At 38.0% G+C, this 15,680-nt stretch overlaps 1 protein-coding gene across 2 annotated transcripts in view; it reads left to right on the forward strand.

The window, feature by feature from the left end:
* Positions 1–310: 310 nt before the first annotated feature.
* The window catches only part of LOC125936687 (interferon-induced very large GTPase 1-like), a 55,751-nt gene continuing 40,381 nt past the window's right edge, over positions 311–15,680 (forward strand). The window contains exons 1-2 of one of the 2 annotated variants that reach the window (XM_049650932.1): positions 311–518; positions 13,231–13,327. The gene's annotated coding sequence lies outside the window, so the exon portion shown is untranslated. The remainder of the gene's footprint in view (positions 519–13,230; positions 13,328–15,680) is intronic. The other variant, XM_049650941.1, reaches the window with a different exon arrangement.

The raw sequence follows: 15,680 nt of genomic DNA on the forward strand, positions 1-15,680 counted from the left end.
ATATAAAAATAAATAAATGAATAAATAAATAAATAAATAAATAAACAATAAATCCTGTGAGTAGAGCTGACTGTGAGCTTCATTTTTGCCAGTTCTCATAGATGTACTCCTTAAGACATGATTTCTAAAGTTTCAGATATGAAAGCCTGTGCTCTTTCTACTATGCTGCACTAACTCTAGGCTGGAAAGGAAAAAGGACATTGGAATAAAGCACTATAATGAGGAGTACAACTCCTTTTTTGGGTGGTTGATATTTGACTGCTAACAACTTTTTAAACTCCTCTTTCACTCTTCCCCTTGTATCCACATCTGGGTTAACTAATGAGAAAGCCCGGATGTTCCCATATTTAGCATCAGCACAAATGCAAACCACACACACCCTTCCCAAAGTACATGAAGTTTTACCCAGCCCCACCCCTCACCACAATAAAAACCCAGTCCACTTCCTTTCCTTGCTCTTCAGACATTTCAGACGTCCTCGAAAGTTCTTCCCTATTCTCCACAGAGACCTCAATTATGTAAGTAATGAACGTTTTCATTCAATGTGTGTGTGTGTGTGTGTGTGTGTGTGTGTGTGTGTGTGTGAGAGAGAGAGAGAGAGAGAGAGAGAGAGAGAGAGACAGAGGGAGGGAGGGAGGGAGGGAGAAGGAGAGGGAGGGAGGGAAGGAGAGAGGAAGAAACATGTTATCAGTCATAACATCCAAACCAGATTTTGGAGGGGAAGTCCATCTGTGTGTGCTGATAGCCATACCAAGCATCCTAGGAAAATCTATTTATTCTAGCCTCTAGGACTCATAGAAGCATCCTTACCTCTTTCCAAACTTCCTTCTTTGTCATTTGGGGGGAAAAGATCACAGAATCTTAATTGTGCCGATTTATTCCACAAACATTCACAGACTTCACATTACAGGAGAGTAGTTAACAGCACAGGTGGGGGTCTAGGATTTCCTAAGCTGAATCCTGGCTATGTGGTCCAGGCAAGTCATTTAACTTCTCTGTGTCTGATCTTTTCTTCCATTTCCAAAATAACACTATCTAGGAGTGGTGTTCAAAATGGTAAATGGAAAGGCAGAAGCACTGAACATTCTGGGTGGAGTCTGGCTCTCTATAGCACCCAGAATTAGCCTTTTAGGTGCTGTTGGATTGTGGGGAAGGGTATACAGTCTGGATGACCAGGACAGCAAAGACACCCTTGAAGCAGCAGCTGTTTACCACTCAGTATGAAAGTATTTCAACATTTTCATAACCAGCGAGCTGAATGTGCACCAGTTTAGTTGATGATAATAACAACAATAACAGCAGCAGCAGCACTTACTTCAAAGGATTGTTGTAGAAATTACAATTAAGAACATTAATCCCAATGCTTAGTATCCCACAGTTAGCAAGGAATTAAAAATATATGAACTATTATTACTATATTACTGGGCTGTCCTCTAGGTAAAACACAGCATAAAGAGACAGAAATAAACCTCTGTAAGGGAGAATATGATTTAAAAAATATGATTTAGCTAGTTTTGTCAATGATTGACAACAAAGTCATATTTCTCATAATCAAGTAAGGTCTGCCATAACCAGCTATTCTTATTTAATAACAGATCAAATATCCATGAAAGTTTTCATAGATATCCAAATTCTTTGACATTCTTCACATCAAGAAGTAGGGTCTCTGTCCTCTCCTCCTGAAACTGAGCAGGTTTTTTGATTACCTCAACCACAGAGCACTGCAGAAGTGACACTATACAGTCCATTGCTAGGTCATAAAAATGCCATGTATTTTCCACCTTGTTTGCTAGGAACACTATCTTATGGGGTCTTTAGCCACCATAAAAGAAGCCCAACTACAATAAAGTTACCATGTAGGAGACAACATGAAGAGATCACACAGAGAAAGGGGGCAAAAAGAAATAGGACAAAGTCTATATTACACAACTATTTATATAAATTAATAATATATACTCACGTAAAAAAAGGACTATACATTTTACCAGTATACTTACATGGCCACACACATTACCATACATATCAAACCCATTAAAGTGGGTGTCTATGAAGGAAATGAGAATAAAAGTGGAGATGGAAATAAAAGGGAATAAACAAATAAGAGGATGTGGTAAAACTGAAATCTCCATTACATGGCTGGTAAAAATGTAAAACAGTGCAATGGCTGTGAAAAACAGGAAGCTCTTCAAAAACTTAAACACAGAATTGCCATATGACCCAGCCTTTCCACTTCTAGATTTCAATTCCAAGAGACGTTCACACAAAAACTTGTAAACAAATTGATCATGGCAGCATTATTCACAATAGCCAAAAAGCAAAAATAACCCAAATGTCCATCAACTGATGAATGGATAAACAAATGTGGTAGACCCATACAATAGAATGTCATTCAGCCATAAAACAGAATGAAGTACTGATGCATGCTACAACATGGATAAACCTTGGAAAAAACATGCTAAATGAAAGAAGGTAGACACAAAAGGCCACATACTGTATGATTCTACTTATATGAAATGTTCAGAATGGGCAAATTCATGGAGATAGAAAGTACATTAGTGATCTCTACTTTAGTGAGGAGGGGAAATGAGGAGGTACTGTTGAATGGAGATGAAGTTTCTTTGGGGTGATAAAAATGTTCTGGATTTAGATAGATGATTGACAGATAGAGATGAAAGAAAGAAAGAAAGAAAGAAAGAAAGAAAGAAAGAAAGAAAGAAAGAAAAGCAAGAAAGGAAGGAAGAAAGAAAAAATTGTCTCCTATTCATTGGATTGTCTCTTCACTCTTCTGGTAGTGTCCTTTGATGTACAACATTGTGAACATAGTAAAAACTTTTGAATTATACACTTTAAAATGGATAAAAAATGGTGAATGTTATGTTATGTGAATTTATCTCAATACATTTATTAGGATTTATCAGTACATATACTAAAACTGTAATAATACAGAGATTAGCGTGGCCTCTGGGCAAATTCATGAAGTGTCTTACATTTTTCTGTTTCTGGTCAAGAGCCATATTCACTAGTTGGCCCAATATTGTAAAATCATATGAGTCCTCCTCTCCAACTAGAAATATGAGTCATCCACAGCTTCTGCCCTGGTTGCATACATTTGTCTAATCTCAAGCAACAAAATCATTGTTTAACTAAAAAAAAAATTCAACACAGATTCATAATAAAGTTAGCACACTGACAATACAATGAAAGTTGTTTAATCGGGAACATCTCCCACAAATATATAGGAAATATCATATTTAATGGTGAAATGCTAAAAATATTCTCTTTAAAGTCAAGAACATTAAAATATACCCTGTATCCAAGTTCTTGTTCCACATTTAATTACAGCTCCAGTGATCACAGTAAGATAACAATTACAACATGAAGGATTAAAAGATAAGAAATAAAATGTCTAGGGGCACCTGGGTGGCTCAGTCAGTTAAGCGTCTGACTCTGGCTCAGGTCATGATCTCACAGTTCGTGGGTTCGAGCCCCATGTCAGGCTCTGTGCTGATAGCTCAGAGCCTAGAACCTGCTTCAGATTCTGTGTTTCCCTTTCTCTCTGCCCCTCCCCCACTCATTCATTTTCTCTCTCTCTCTCTCTCTCTCTCTCTCAAAAATAAATAAACATTAAAAAAATAAAGTTTTTAAAAGAAATAAAATGTCTATTATCAGCGGACAGTATGACTGCCTGCCTAAAGAATTCCATAACATCTATAACCACATTGTTATGATTAACAGAAGGGTCAACAAGTTTGTTAGGAGAAAATCCTGATGAAAAAGTATAAACCTAGCCTAAGAAATTGGTGTTAACAGAATGACATGGAAGACACTTGTCACAAATACTCCATAATTAAATTCACAGGGTTTTCAGAGAATCCATAAATCATTTTGAAGATTCCAGCCAGTCTGCTCAAGGTCAGGCTGTCTAGATTTACCTCTTTGCTCGCTAAAAGTTAATTTGCTTATCAATGAAAAAAAGAGCAAGATTTAAGTAATCCCAGACTTTTACAAATCTGTTTTTGCAGTTTGTTCACTGACAACAATCTACTCGTTGTATCTATCACATATGAGTACATTTGCATGTGAATATATAACTAAATATCACCTATATTATTCTTTCATGTCTGTATAGAAGCTAAATTTACAAAATTGTATGCCTGCAAGAAACCATACAGAATGTAGTTTTTATTTTTATTTATTTTTATATGAAATTTATTGTCAAACTGTTTTCCATACAACACCCAGTGCTCATCCCAACAGGTGCCCTCCTCAATGCTCATCACCCACTTTCCCCTCCCCCCTAACCCCCATCAACCTTCAGTTTGTTCTCAGTATTTAAGAATTTCTTATGGTTTGCCTCCTTCCCTCTCTATAACTTTTTTTTCCCTCTTCCCCTCCCCCCTGGTCTTCTGTTGAGTTTCTCTGGATCCACATATGAGTGAAAACATATGGTAGCTTACTTAGCATAACACTCTCCAGTTCCATCCATGTTGCTACAAATGGCCAGATTTCAAGAATGTAGTTTTTTAAAAAAGAGAAGCAAACCAAGAAACAGACTCTTAACTATAGAGAACAAACTGATATTACTGGAGGGGAGGTGGGTGGGGGGATGAGTTAAATAGGGGATGGGGATTAAGGAGGGCACTTGTGGTGGTGGGCACTGGGTGTTGTATGTAAATAATGAATCACTAAATTCTACACCTGAAACTAATATTACACTATATGTTAACTAATTGGAATTTACATAAAAATTTGCAGAAAAAAATAAATATATATGTAGAAGCATTAAAAAAGGAATGTAATTTTAAAACCATGTCATTAACACTAACAATAGAATAATAAAGAATCTAAGAGTAAATCTACTGCAAGTGTATAAGAACTTCACCAAAGAAAGTTATGGAACTTTATTGAAGCACATAAAGAAACACCTAAATAATAGAGAAACAAACCATATTTGTAAAGACAAGTCTCAATAATGATGGCATTTGCCCCCCCCAAAAAATTCTCAAACTCAATGTAATTATAGACAAAAGCTTAACAAGGTTAAAAGTTTACCTTAAAATAATATGAAAATCTATCTAAAAAGTCAAAAGTAACCAACACTACTAGAAGAAAAAAAAATAAAGGGGAGGTACTTGCACTCTTCATATCTGATTGATTCTTTTTTAACTCTTTTATCTCTGTGGTAAGGTTTCACTGATGTCTTCCATTCTTTTCTCAAGTCCAGTGAGATTACTGCTTCAAATTCTCCATCAGATATGTTACTTACATTTGTTTCACTTAGATCTCTGGCTGTGACCTTATCTTGTTCTTTCATTTGTGATAAAACCCTTTGTTGTTTTTGTGTTTCATCTAAGCTAGTTATTTCTCCTGCTCCTGAAAGTAATGGCTTTATGAAGAAGAGGTCATGCAGTGCCCAGGACCCAGTGCTTTAGGGAGTGTCTCCGGTGTGTGCTGCATGCTCTGTGCTGTTGTGTTTCTCTGCTCTATCCTTCAGGCCAGTCCTCTGCAGAGGCTCTCCTTGTCTGCTGTGGGCAATGTTTCACCTCTGGTCTGAACGTGGTGAGTTTTAACTAGGTGTCTGGTCTGCTTATGAAATGAGACCTGTCACCACCTCTTCTGGAACTGAAGCCCTGCAAAACTCTGAGAGATGTAGTGTGCACAGGGGTTTGTGCTGCTCTTCTAGTGGAAGGGCTCATCATGCTGCCATTGAGGCAAGCATGAATGAGAAGGGCAGTTCTACTGGAGCACGGAGGATGGGGCTTGGTGGATAGAGTTAGGCAGCCAGTGTCCATGCTCTGTGTACTGCTTCCTGTAGGTGGCTCTGTATTTATGCTGATGGACAGGGGAGGGAAATGATGCCAGGCAGCTCCTTTTTTCTTAGAGAAATGTCTCCATGAAAGCTGTCTTTCAGGAAAATACTTCAAGTAGAGTAAATAATCTCCCCACTGTGTGCTCCAGGTGCTGTTCACCTTGCTCCTTCCACTCTATCTGTCCCTGGGTTGTTTGCCTGCCTTCTGTCCAGGAGCAGCACAGTGCCCTTCACACTCTACCCCAGCCAAGCCCCCTGACTTTTAAAACTCCAGGCTTTAAGCCTTACTTGTTGCAAGAACTCACAAAATCCAGCCCCTCTCACTTTCCAAGCCAATGGCCATGGGGAAATGTTCTCCTTGTGCATTCCCCACTGTGTGCTCCTCTCTCTCTCCCCCCACCCCCCCGACCTTCTCTGTAACCATGTCTCCCTCCACTCTGCAACAGCCAGGGCCCATTTCTCCCCTAAACCACATCTCCATACTTCCTACTTTCTTCAGTGTGGTCTTTTCTCTTCCTTTCATTGAGGAGTTTATTCTGTCAGTCTTCGTGTCAATTTCTGGGGTATTTAGGATAACTTGATAGTCATCTAGTTGTGTTCATGGGCAAGGCAAGCCTAGAGTCCTTCTATTCTGCCATCTTGTTTCCCCTATCTGGTACTTTCTTATACTTTTTATCTCCTTGTTGAAGTTCTCACTGTGTTCATCCATTTTTCTCCTCAGTCTGATGAGCATATGTATGACCATTACTTTTAACTTTTTACCAGGTAAATTATGTATCTGTCTCATTAAAGTTTTTTCCGGAGGTTTTACCTTATTCCTTCATTTGGAACTTATTCATTTATTTCTTCATTTTTCTTGATTCTCTATGTTGGTTTCTATATAGTAGATGAATCAACTATCTCTCCCAGTTTTGAAGGAATGGCCTCAGGTTAGAGGTGAGCCTTGTTGTTCAACCCTTCCTCAGGCCTTTGTTGTCTCTCAAACCTTTGTGCTTGTCCAAGTAATCTATTATATTTTTAATAGTTTCCAGTAGTTGAAGACGTGCCAAGACCTGTCACTGTTCCTAAAGGGATGATCTAAACACCTAAATTCAGGATTTTTAGAAGCCAAACCTTCATACAGCAGATTTTAAAAGAATGCAAATATATACAGTTCTGTAGAATCACAAATATAAGCCCCACTTGCCAGATAATCTAGTGGTGTCCCCAGGGTGCCAGTCTGAACAATTGGGGCTCCAGATGAGTATGTAACATTTTTTCTTGGAAATACCAGCAAGCTGGAGCAAGGCAGAGGGAAAGCCCCAATATGGCATCCACAACCTATATTCCTTGGGAGAAGCTCCACAGTTCACTAAATGTGTGCCAAACCTGAAGCCTGCCCCTCAGGCCAAACTTAAGGACAAGTAAGAAGCCTCCTTCACAGAAATACTGGGGAGTGGGTGGAGTACGCCTCAGGCTGCTATCTGAATACAGTCCCGGGGTGGTAGCCTATCAAGAATCACCTTTCTGATTGCCACAGTCCCATGGAACTCCTGGCCACCAGAGCAAGGTAATCAAGGGGCCCTGTGGAGCATGGCAGGAGAGCACAACAATAGCTCCTGACCTCCATGTTTTTTGGAAAGGATTACAGCCAGCTCTTAGGTGCATGTTTCATTAGAAGTCTGATCCTCAGGCTACAGCCATGATGATTAGCTAACAGGCCTCCTTCACAGAAAGACTGAGCTCCTAGGTCTGTGGCCTCTTGCTGTGCCCTAGGGGTAACAGGGGTTTAAAAACCCTTTCTCCTTTGATTATAGTCCTTTGGGACCAACAAGCATAAGCTCCACTGGCTTCCAGAGCCAGGTGATGTAAAGCTGTCCTCTGGCAACAGCCACAAAAATCAGGGTGCTGGCTAGGGGTATGAGCTCCCTTCTGGGTGACATTGACTACCACAATCCCATGAGACCAGGGCCTGAAGCTCCCCTTGACTCCAGACACAGGTAGTCAAGAGGCATCCCCTGAGAAAAACTGCCACAAAGATTGGGGGACCAGAAATATATAAAATCCCCCTTCCAGGAGATACTGGTGCTCTGGAACACAGTAAAGGGAGAGTGTAAAGATGGTGCCCACCAGTCTCCATCCCCTGAATGTGTTCCAGCAAGTTCCCAAGTATGTGAGTTAAATTAGATGCCCACCCCTTAAGCCAATGCTTTAATATGAGCAGGTGAGTCTCCTTCACTTTAAGCCTGGACGTGGTCAGCTACTTCTGAGCAGGACCCTAGGGCAGGTAACTCTGAGTGTGTGGGCCTTTTATTAGTTGTGCCCCAGAGCACTACAACTTTGTGGGTCGCAGCTCACAAGTCTAATTGGTTTTCAAAGTTAGATGTATTTGGGGGTTCATTTCTCAAGGGCAGGTCTAAAAGTTGAGGTGCCTGTGATGGGTTCAACCACTTCACTCTTCAAGGGAAGCTCTGGTTTTGAGGTTTTTCTTTTCCCATTTCTGGTTAGTCACAACAGGGGTAGAGATTATGGCAAGACTGTGTCCCAGCCTTTCCTCCCCACTTCAGTGTGGTTTCTTCTTTTTGCCCATTGTGTAGTCATCACTCAGCCAACCTTGGTTTTTTTAAGAGGAAATTATTCCATATGTAGCTATAAAATTCAGTGTGTCCATGGAAGGAGGTAAGTTCAGGCTCTTCCTATGCTGTAATCTTGAACTGGAGATGAGTGTATAAGCTCTTTTCTGGGAGATACCAGTGAATTGGAACAAGGCAGAGGGAGAGTGCCAAGATGGTGTCCACAGCCTACATTCCACAAAAGCAGCTCCATAGTCCACTAGATATATGCCAAACCTAAAGGGTGACCCTCAGCCTTGCTCAAGACAAACAGACTGGTATCCTTCACAGAAAGAATGAGAGTTGACATGAGGTTGAGAAATGAAACCCAGTCCTTTCTCAGTATTGGGGGTTGACCTACGTAACAGGAGCCAGCTGTATGGTGGAATGAATTTGCTTGTAAATTTGATTTTGAGGTCATGGGATTTCTTCACCCTCTTCACTAGTTTATACAACATTTACTGAGATCTTACCATATACAGAAAATGTGCTCATACCATGAAAGAATCTGAAGTGGATCAAACACACTCTGTCATCCATCTATATACTCATAGCATAGCAATAGAGAAGACATAAGCACTGAAACAAGACTCAGCAGAAGAGTGCAAAAAAAAATCCGCTAAGAACTAACTGTAACATGGTAGCACTCATATAGAAATTCTCACAGATTCAAATTAAACACAAGGGAACACCGCACCTAGAGACATTTCCCTTGATGCCCCTTGTTCTCATAGAGTTGATCTTAAAACCAATTATGTGCTGGGGAGAAAATAACTCCTATTTGAATGTTTCTTCAGGCCAAGAAACTTATAATATAACCTATATCAATCTATTGTCATTAATGTAATGTGAGGTAGTACTACCAGAACAACTTCTTTCCATTACTCAGCTCCTTCTCACTGCTTAGGTCACCCTCCTCTCACCCAAGACTTTAGTAAATGTAGCTAGTTACTGTTGGTTCTTGGACGCAAATTTGTCTGTAACTGATATCAAAACTCTTGCTTATTAGAAAACAAAACACTTTCCATGGGATTTACATTTGAGGGAAAACTGTCAGCAATAACATTACTAAAAAGTTCTAATATAAAAGATAGAGAACAGTGAAATTCTCTCCTTCTCACCATAAACACACAATATGTGTTTAACAGTTTAAGCTCGCTTTAGTGTTGAATCATCCAAATGAGCCAACACAATGTTAGGAATGTTGTTAATTTTCAACTCAACAACTGTAGAAAAACAACTTTAGCAAAAAAAAAGTATTTTACAGGAAATAAAAACTAAATCTAACATAAAGGTCTTTCACAGAAAATAAAAGTAACAAATTTTATTACAACTGCTTCTCTCTCTGTCCTTGAGTGACTTGTGAACTGGAACAGTAAAGCAGTTAAAGCACTTTTCCTGAGGAAGAAACTCTAATGTGCCCATATCTTTTCTCCCTAATTCTTTACCTATCCTGTTTCTGCTATGTTTATTATCATGCGTTCACCGCCCCCCACCATTGGTACACACACACATACACATCAACTTTAGTCTTCTATTTACAGTAATTTTAAATTCTTTTAATGTTTATTTATTTTTGAGAGAGACAGAGTCTGAATGGGAGAGGGGCAAAGAGAAAGGGAGACAAAAATCTGAAGCAGGCTCCAGGTTCCCAGCTGTCATCAAAGATCCTGACACAGGGCTCAAACTCACAAACCGCAAGATCATGACCCTAGCCAAAGTCAGATACTTAACCAACTGAGCCACGCAGGTGCCCGTATTTGCAGTAATTTTTAAACCCAGGATCTCTCTCTCTCTCTCTCTCTCTCTCTCTCTCTCTCTCACACACACACACACACACACACACACACAGACACCAGGCATCACAATATAAACAAAAAAATAAACAGATTCCTTTTAATCAGCTGGATTTTTTATTTTACAAACTTGATATGTTACATTTTGTAAATTTAAGGTGTACAGTGTATTACTTGATTCATTTATATATTGTAATATGATTGCCATTCAATATGATGTATAAATACATTTATACATCATTGTATCACAATATTATTATCTATATTCATTATACTATGCATTAGATCTCTATGGCTTATTTATCAGTCATTACAAGTTTGTATTCTTAAATAGCATCAGTTTTATTCCCCCATGCCAGCTATCACCAGATAACCATTTTACTCTGTTTTTTTGGTAGGTTTGACTTTTTTTGATTCAACATATAAGCGATATCATAAATACTAGTCTTTCTCTGACTTATCTCACTTAGCATAATGTGTTCAAGGTCCATTCATGTTGTTGCAAATGGCAGGATAACCTCCTTTCTTGTGACTTAATAATATTCCATTACAAATATACACCACAGCTTTTGTATCCATCATTCATTGATGGATATTTGGGTTGTTTGCATATCTTGACCAGTGGGAATAATGTTGCGATAAACACGAGTGTGCCTATATCTCATCAAGATCTTGTTTTCATTTCCTTTGGGTACATACCCAAAAGTGGAATTGCTGGATCGTATAGGTCTATTTTCAATTTTTTGAAAAACCTCCATATTATTTTCCACAATAGTAAGACTAATTCCCAGCAGTAGTGTATAGGGATTCCCTTTTAACCCTATCCCTGCTAGCAATTGTCATGCCTTCTTGAAGATAGCCATTCCAATAAATGTGAAGTGATATTTCACTATGGCTTTTATTTGCATCTCACTCATGATCAGTGATGCTGAACATCTTTTTATGTGTCCATTTGCCATTTTGATGTTCTCTTTGAAAAAATATCTATTTAGTTCTTCTGCCCATTTTTTATCTGGATTGTTTGTTCTTTTGTTGTGTTAGTTCTTTACACATTTTGGATATTAACCCCTTATCCAACATATGGTTTGCAAAATTTCTCTCATTCTGCATGCTGCGATTTCATTTTGTTAATTGTTTCTTTCATTGCGTAGAATTTTTGCTATTGTTGGTGCTTTTGGCCTCATTCCCACAAAAACCATTCCCAAGACCAATTTCAATGAGTTTCTTCTCTATACTTTCTTCTAGGGGTTTTAAGGTATCAGAGCTTATGTTTAAGTAATCCATTTCAAGTTAATTTTTGTCAGTGGTGTGAGATAGGAGACCAATTCCATTATTCTACATGCCTTTCTCCAGTTTTCTCAGGAGCATTTGTTGAAGAAACTATCCTTCCCACCATTGAATGTTCTTGGCTCCATTGCCAAATATTATTTGAGTATATATGCCATGATATAATTCTAGGATCTCTATTCTGTTCCTTTAGTCTATTTATTTTTACACTAGAGCTACATTGTTTTTTATTGCTATGACTTTGTAGTATAGTTAAAATCACGAAGTGTGATACCTCCAGATTTGTTCTTTTTTTCTTCAGGATTTCTTGAGCTATTCAGGGTCTTTTGTGGTTCCACCACAAATTTTAGGATTATTTCCTCTTATTCTGTAAAGAATACCTTTGGCATTTTGATAAGGATTACATTAAATCTGTAGATAGCTTTGAATAGATTGGCCATTTTAACCATATTTATTCTTGGGATTCATGAGCATGAGATGTCTTTCCATTTGTTTTATGTCTCTTTCAATTTCTTTCAGCCAAGCCTTCTAGTTTCCATTATACAGATCTTTCACATCCTTAGTTTAATTTATGCCTAAGTGTTGTATTGTTTTTGAAGTTATTGTGATTGGGATAATTTTCTTTATTTTTTTTTTGAAGTTTCTATTTAAACTCCAGTTAGTTAACATACAAGTGTAGAATTTAGTGATTCATCACTTACATACAACACCCAGTGTTCATTACAACTGCCCTCAAAACCTATCCCCCACCTACCTCCCTACAGTAACCCTCAGTTTGTTCCCTACAAATAGTTAAGAATCAGTTTCCTGGTTTGCCTCGTTTTCCCCTATGTTCACTTTTTATGTTCCTTAAATTCCACATATGAGTAAAATCATATGGTATTAGCTTTAATTGACTTACTTATTTTGCTTAGCATAATATTCCCTAGCTCTACCCATGTCGTTGCAAATGGCAAGATCTCATTCTTTTTTATGGCTAATTGGCTAATATTCTGTGTGTGTGTGTGTGTGTGTGTGTGTGTGTGTGGTGTGTGTACTCACCACATCTTCCTTATTCATCCATCAGTCAATGGACATTTGAACTGTTTCCATAATTTGGCTAGTGTTGACAATGCTGCTATAAACATCGAGGTGCATGTATCTGTTCAAATCAGTATTTTTGTATCCTGTGGGTAAATATCTAGTAGTGCGATCTAGTAGTAGTGTGGGTAAATATCTAGTAGCTAGATCATAGGGTAGTTCTATTTTTAACTTTTTGAGGGATTCTCCATGCTGTTTTCCAGAGTGGCTGCACCAGTTTGCGTTCCTACCAACAGTGTAAGAGGGTTCCCTTTTCTCCCCATCTTCACCAACACCTGTTGTATCCCATGCTGTTAATTTTAGCCATTGTGACAGGTGTGAGGTGATATCTTACTGTAGTTTTGATCTGCATTTCCCTGATAATGAATGATGTTGGGCATCTTCTCACGTGTCTGTTGGCCATCTGTTTGTCTTCTTTGGAAAAATGTCTATTCGTGTCTTCTGCCCATTTTTTAAACTGGATTATTTGGTTTATGGGTGTTGAGTTTTATAACTTCTTTATATACTTTGGATACCAACCCTTTATCAGATATGTCATTTGCAAATATCTTACCCCAGTCCATAGGTTGCCTTTTAGTGTTGTTGCTTGTTTCCTTCATTGTGAAGAAGCTCTTTATCTAGATGAAGTTCCAATAGTTCATTTTTGCTTTTCTTTCCTTGGCCTCAGGAGACATATCCAGAAAGAAGTTGCTATGGCCGATGTCAAAGAGATTGCTGCCTGTGTTCTCCTCTAGGAATTTGATGGCTTTCTGTCTCACATTTAGGTATTTAATCCATTTTGAATTTATTTTTATGTATTGTGTAACAAGTGATCCAGTTTCATTCTTTTGCATGTTGTTTTCTAGTTTTCCTAACACCATTTGTTGAAGATTTTCCCCTTGTATACTTATTCCTCCTTTGTTAAAGATAATTTTCGGTTTATATCTGGGTTTACTATTCTCTTGCATTGATGTATGTGTCTTTTTTGCGCCAGCACCATACTGTCTTGATCACTATAGCTTTGTAATATAAATTGAAGTCCAGAATTGTGATGCTACTAGCTTTGCTTTTCTCTTTCAAGACTGCTTTGACTGTTTGGGGTTTTTTGTTGCTTCATACAAATTTTAGGATAGTTTGCTCTACCTCTGTGAAAAATGCTTATGGTATATTGATAGGGATTGCATTAAATGTGTAGATTGTTTTGGGTAGTACAGACAATTTACCAGTATTTGTTCTTCCAATCCATGAGCTTGGAATGTTTTTCCATTTCTTTCTGTCTTCTTCAATTTCTTTTTTGTTTGTTTGATGTTTGCTGTTGTTTATTGTTTTTTAAGTACGCTCCATGCTCAGCATGGAGTCCAAAGTGAGGCTTGAGCTCATGACCCTGAGATCAAGACCTGAGCTAAGATCAAGAGCCAGACACTTAACTAACTGAGCCACCCAGGAGGCCCCTCTTCAATTTCTTTCATTAGTGTTTCATAATTTTCAGAGTATAGATCTTTTACCACTTTGGTTAGGTTTATTTGTAGGTATCTTACAGGTTTTGGTGCAATTGTAAGTGGAAATGATTCCTTGATTTCTCTTCCTGCTGTTTCATTATTGGTGTATAGAAATGCAACCGATTTCTGTACGTTGATTTTGTACCCTGAAACTTTAGTGAATTTGTGTGGGTATTTTTTGGTGGAGTCTTAAGGGTTTTCTATATCATATCATCTATAAATATCATATCATCTATAAATACTGAAAGTTTTACTTTTTCCTTGTCAATTTAGATACAATATTATTACTTCTTATTGTCTAATTACTGAGGCTAGGACCTCTAGTACTGTGTTTAACAACAGTGGTGAGAGTGGACAACCCTGTCTTATTCATAACCATAAGGAAAAGCTCCACTTTTTCCTCACTGAGGATAATAATAGCTGTGGTTTTTTCACAAGGCCTTTATTATGTTGAGGTATTTTCCCTCCACCACTACTTTGTTGAAGGTTTTTATCATGAATGGATGTTGTACTTTGTGAAATGCTTTTTCTGCATCTACTGAGAGGATCATATGGTTCTTATTAATGTACTGTATCATGTTAATTGATTTGTAAATATTAAACAACCTTGGAGCCCAGGAATAAATCCCACTTGATCGTGGTTAATGATTCTTTTAATATACTATTGAATTTGATTTGCTAGTACTTGTTGACAATTTTTGCATCCATGTTCATCAGGGATATTGGCCTGTAATTCGCTTTTATACTGGAGTCCTTGTCAAGATAATGCTGGCTTCCTAGAATGAGTTTGATAGTTTTCCTCCCATTCTCTTTTTTCGAACAGCTTAAGAGGAATAGATATTAACTCTTCTTTAAATGTTTGGGACAATTTCCCTGTGAAGCCATCTGGTCCTGGAATTCTGTTCCTTGGGAGATTTTTAATTACTGATTTAATTTCTTTGGTGGTTATCAGTCTGTTCAAGTCTTCTATATCTTCCTGTTTCAGTTTTGGTAGTTTATATGTGTCTGGAAATTAATCCATTCCTTTCAGATTGTCCAATATGAGGGCATACGATTTTTAATACATTCTCTTATAATTGTTTATATTTTTGTGGTATTGTTTGTTATTTCTCCTCTCTCATTTGTGCTTTTATTTGTTTGGTTCCTTTCTCTTTTCTTTTGGGATAAGTCTGATAGCGGTTCATCAATTTTATTATTTCTTTTTTTCTTGTATTTATTTTTGAGAGAGAGTGCGAGTGAGCGCAAGCGGGGAAGAGGCAGAGAGAGGAAGACACAATCTGAAGCAGGCTCCAGGCTCTGAGCTGTCAGCACAGAGCCTGATGCAGGGCTCGAACTCACAAACCACGAGATCATGACCTGAGCTGAAGTCGAATGCTTAACTGACTGAGCCACCCAGGCACCCCCAACTGCATCCTCATTAGTTGGTTAGTTAGTTCGTTCATTAGTTAGAGTTTTTGGCAAGTTGACACTCCTCTTTATCACAATTCTTCTCCATTTGATTTTTTTAAGTCTAATTTCCTGAACCTAAAGTCAGTTAATATTTGATTTTGTCTCACTTATATACCAGTCACTAGGTTAAACTACAGAATAATCACAACAAATGCAAAAGTTTCTTATTACAGCCAGTGTTTCCACAAAC

The sequence above is a fragment of the Panthera uncia genome, chromosome D1 (assembly GCF_023721935.1).
Source record: "Panthera uncia isolate 11264 chromosome D1, Puncia_PCG_1.0, whole genome shotgun sequence".
NCBI lineage: Eukaryota > Metazoa > Chordata > Mammalia > Carnivora > Felidae > Panthera > Panthera uncia.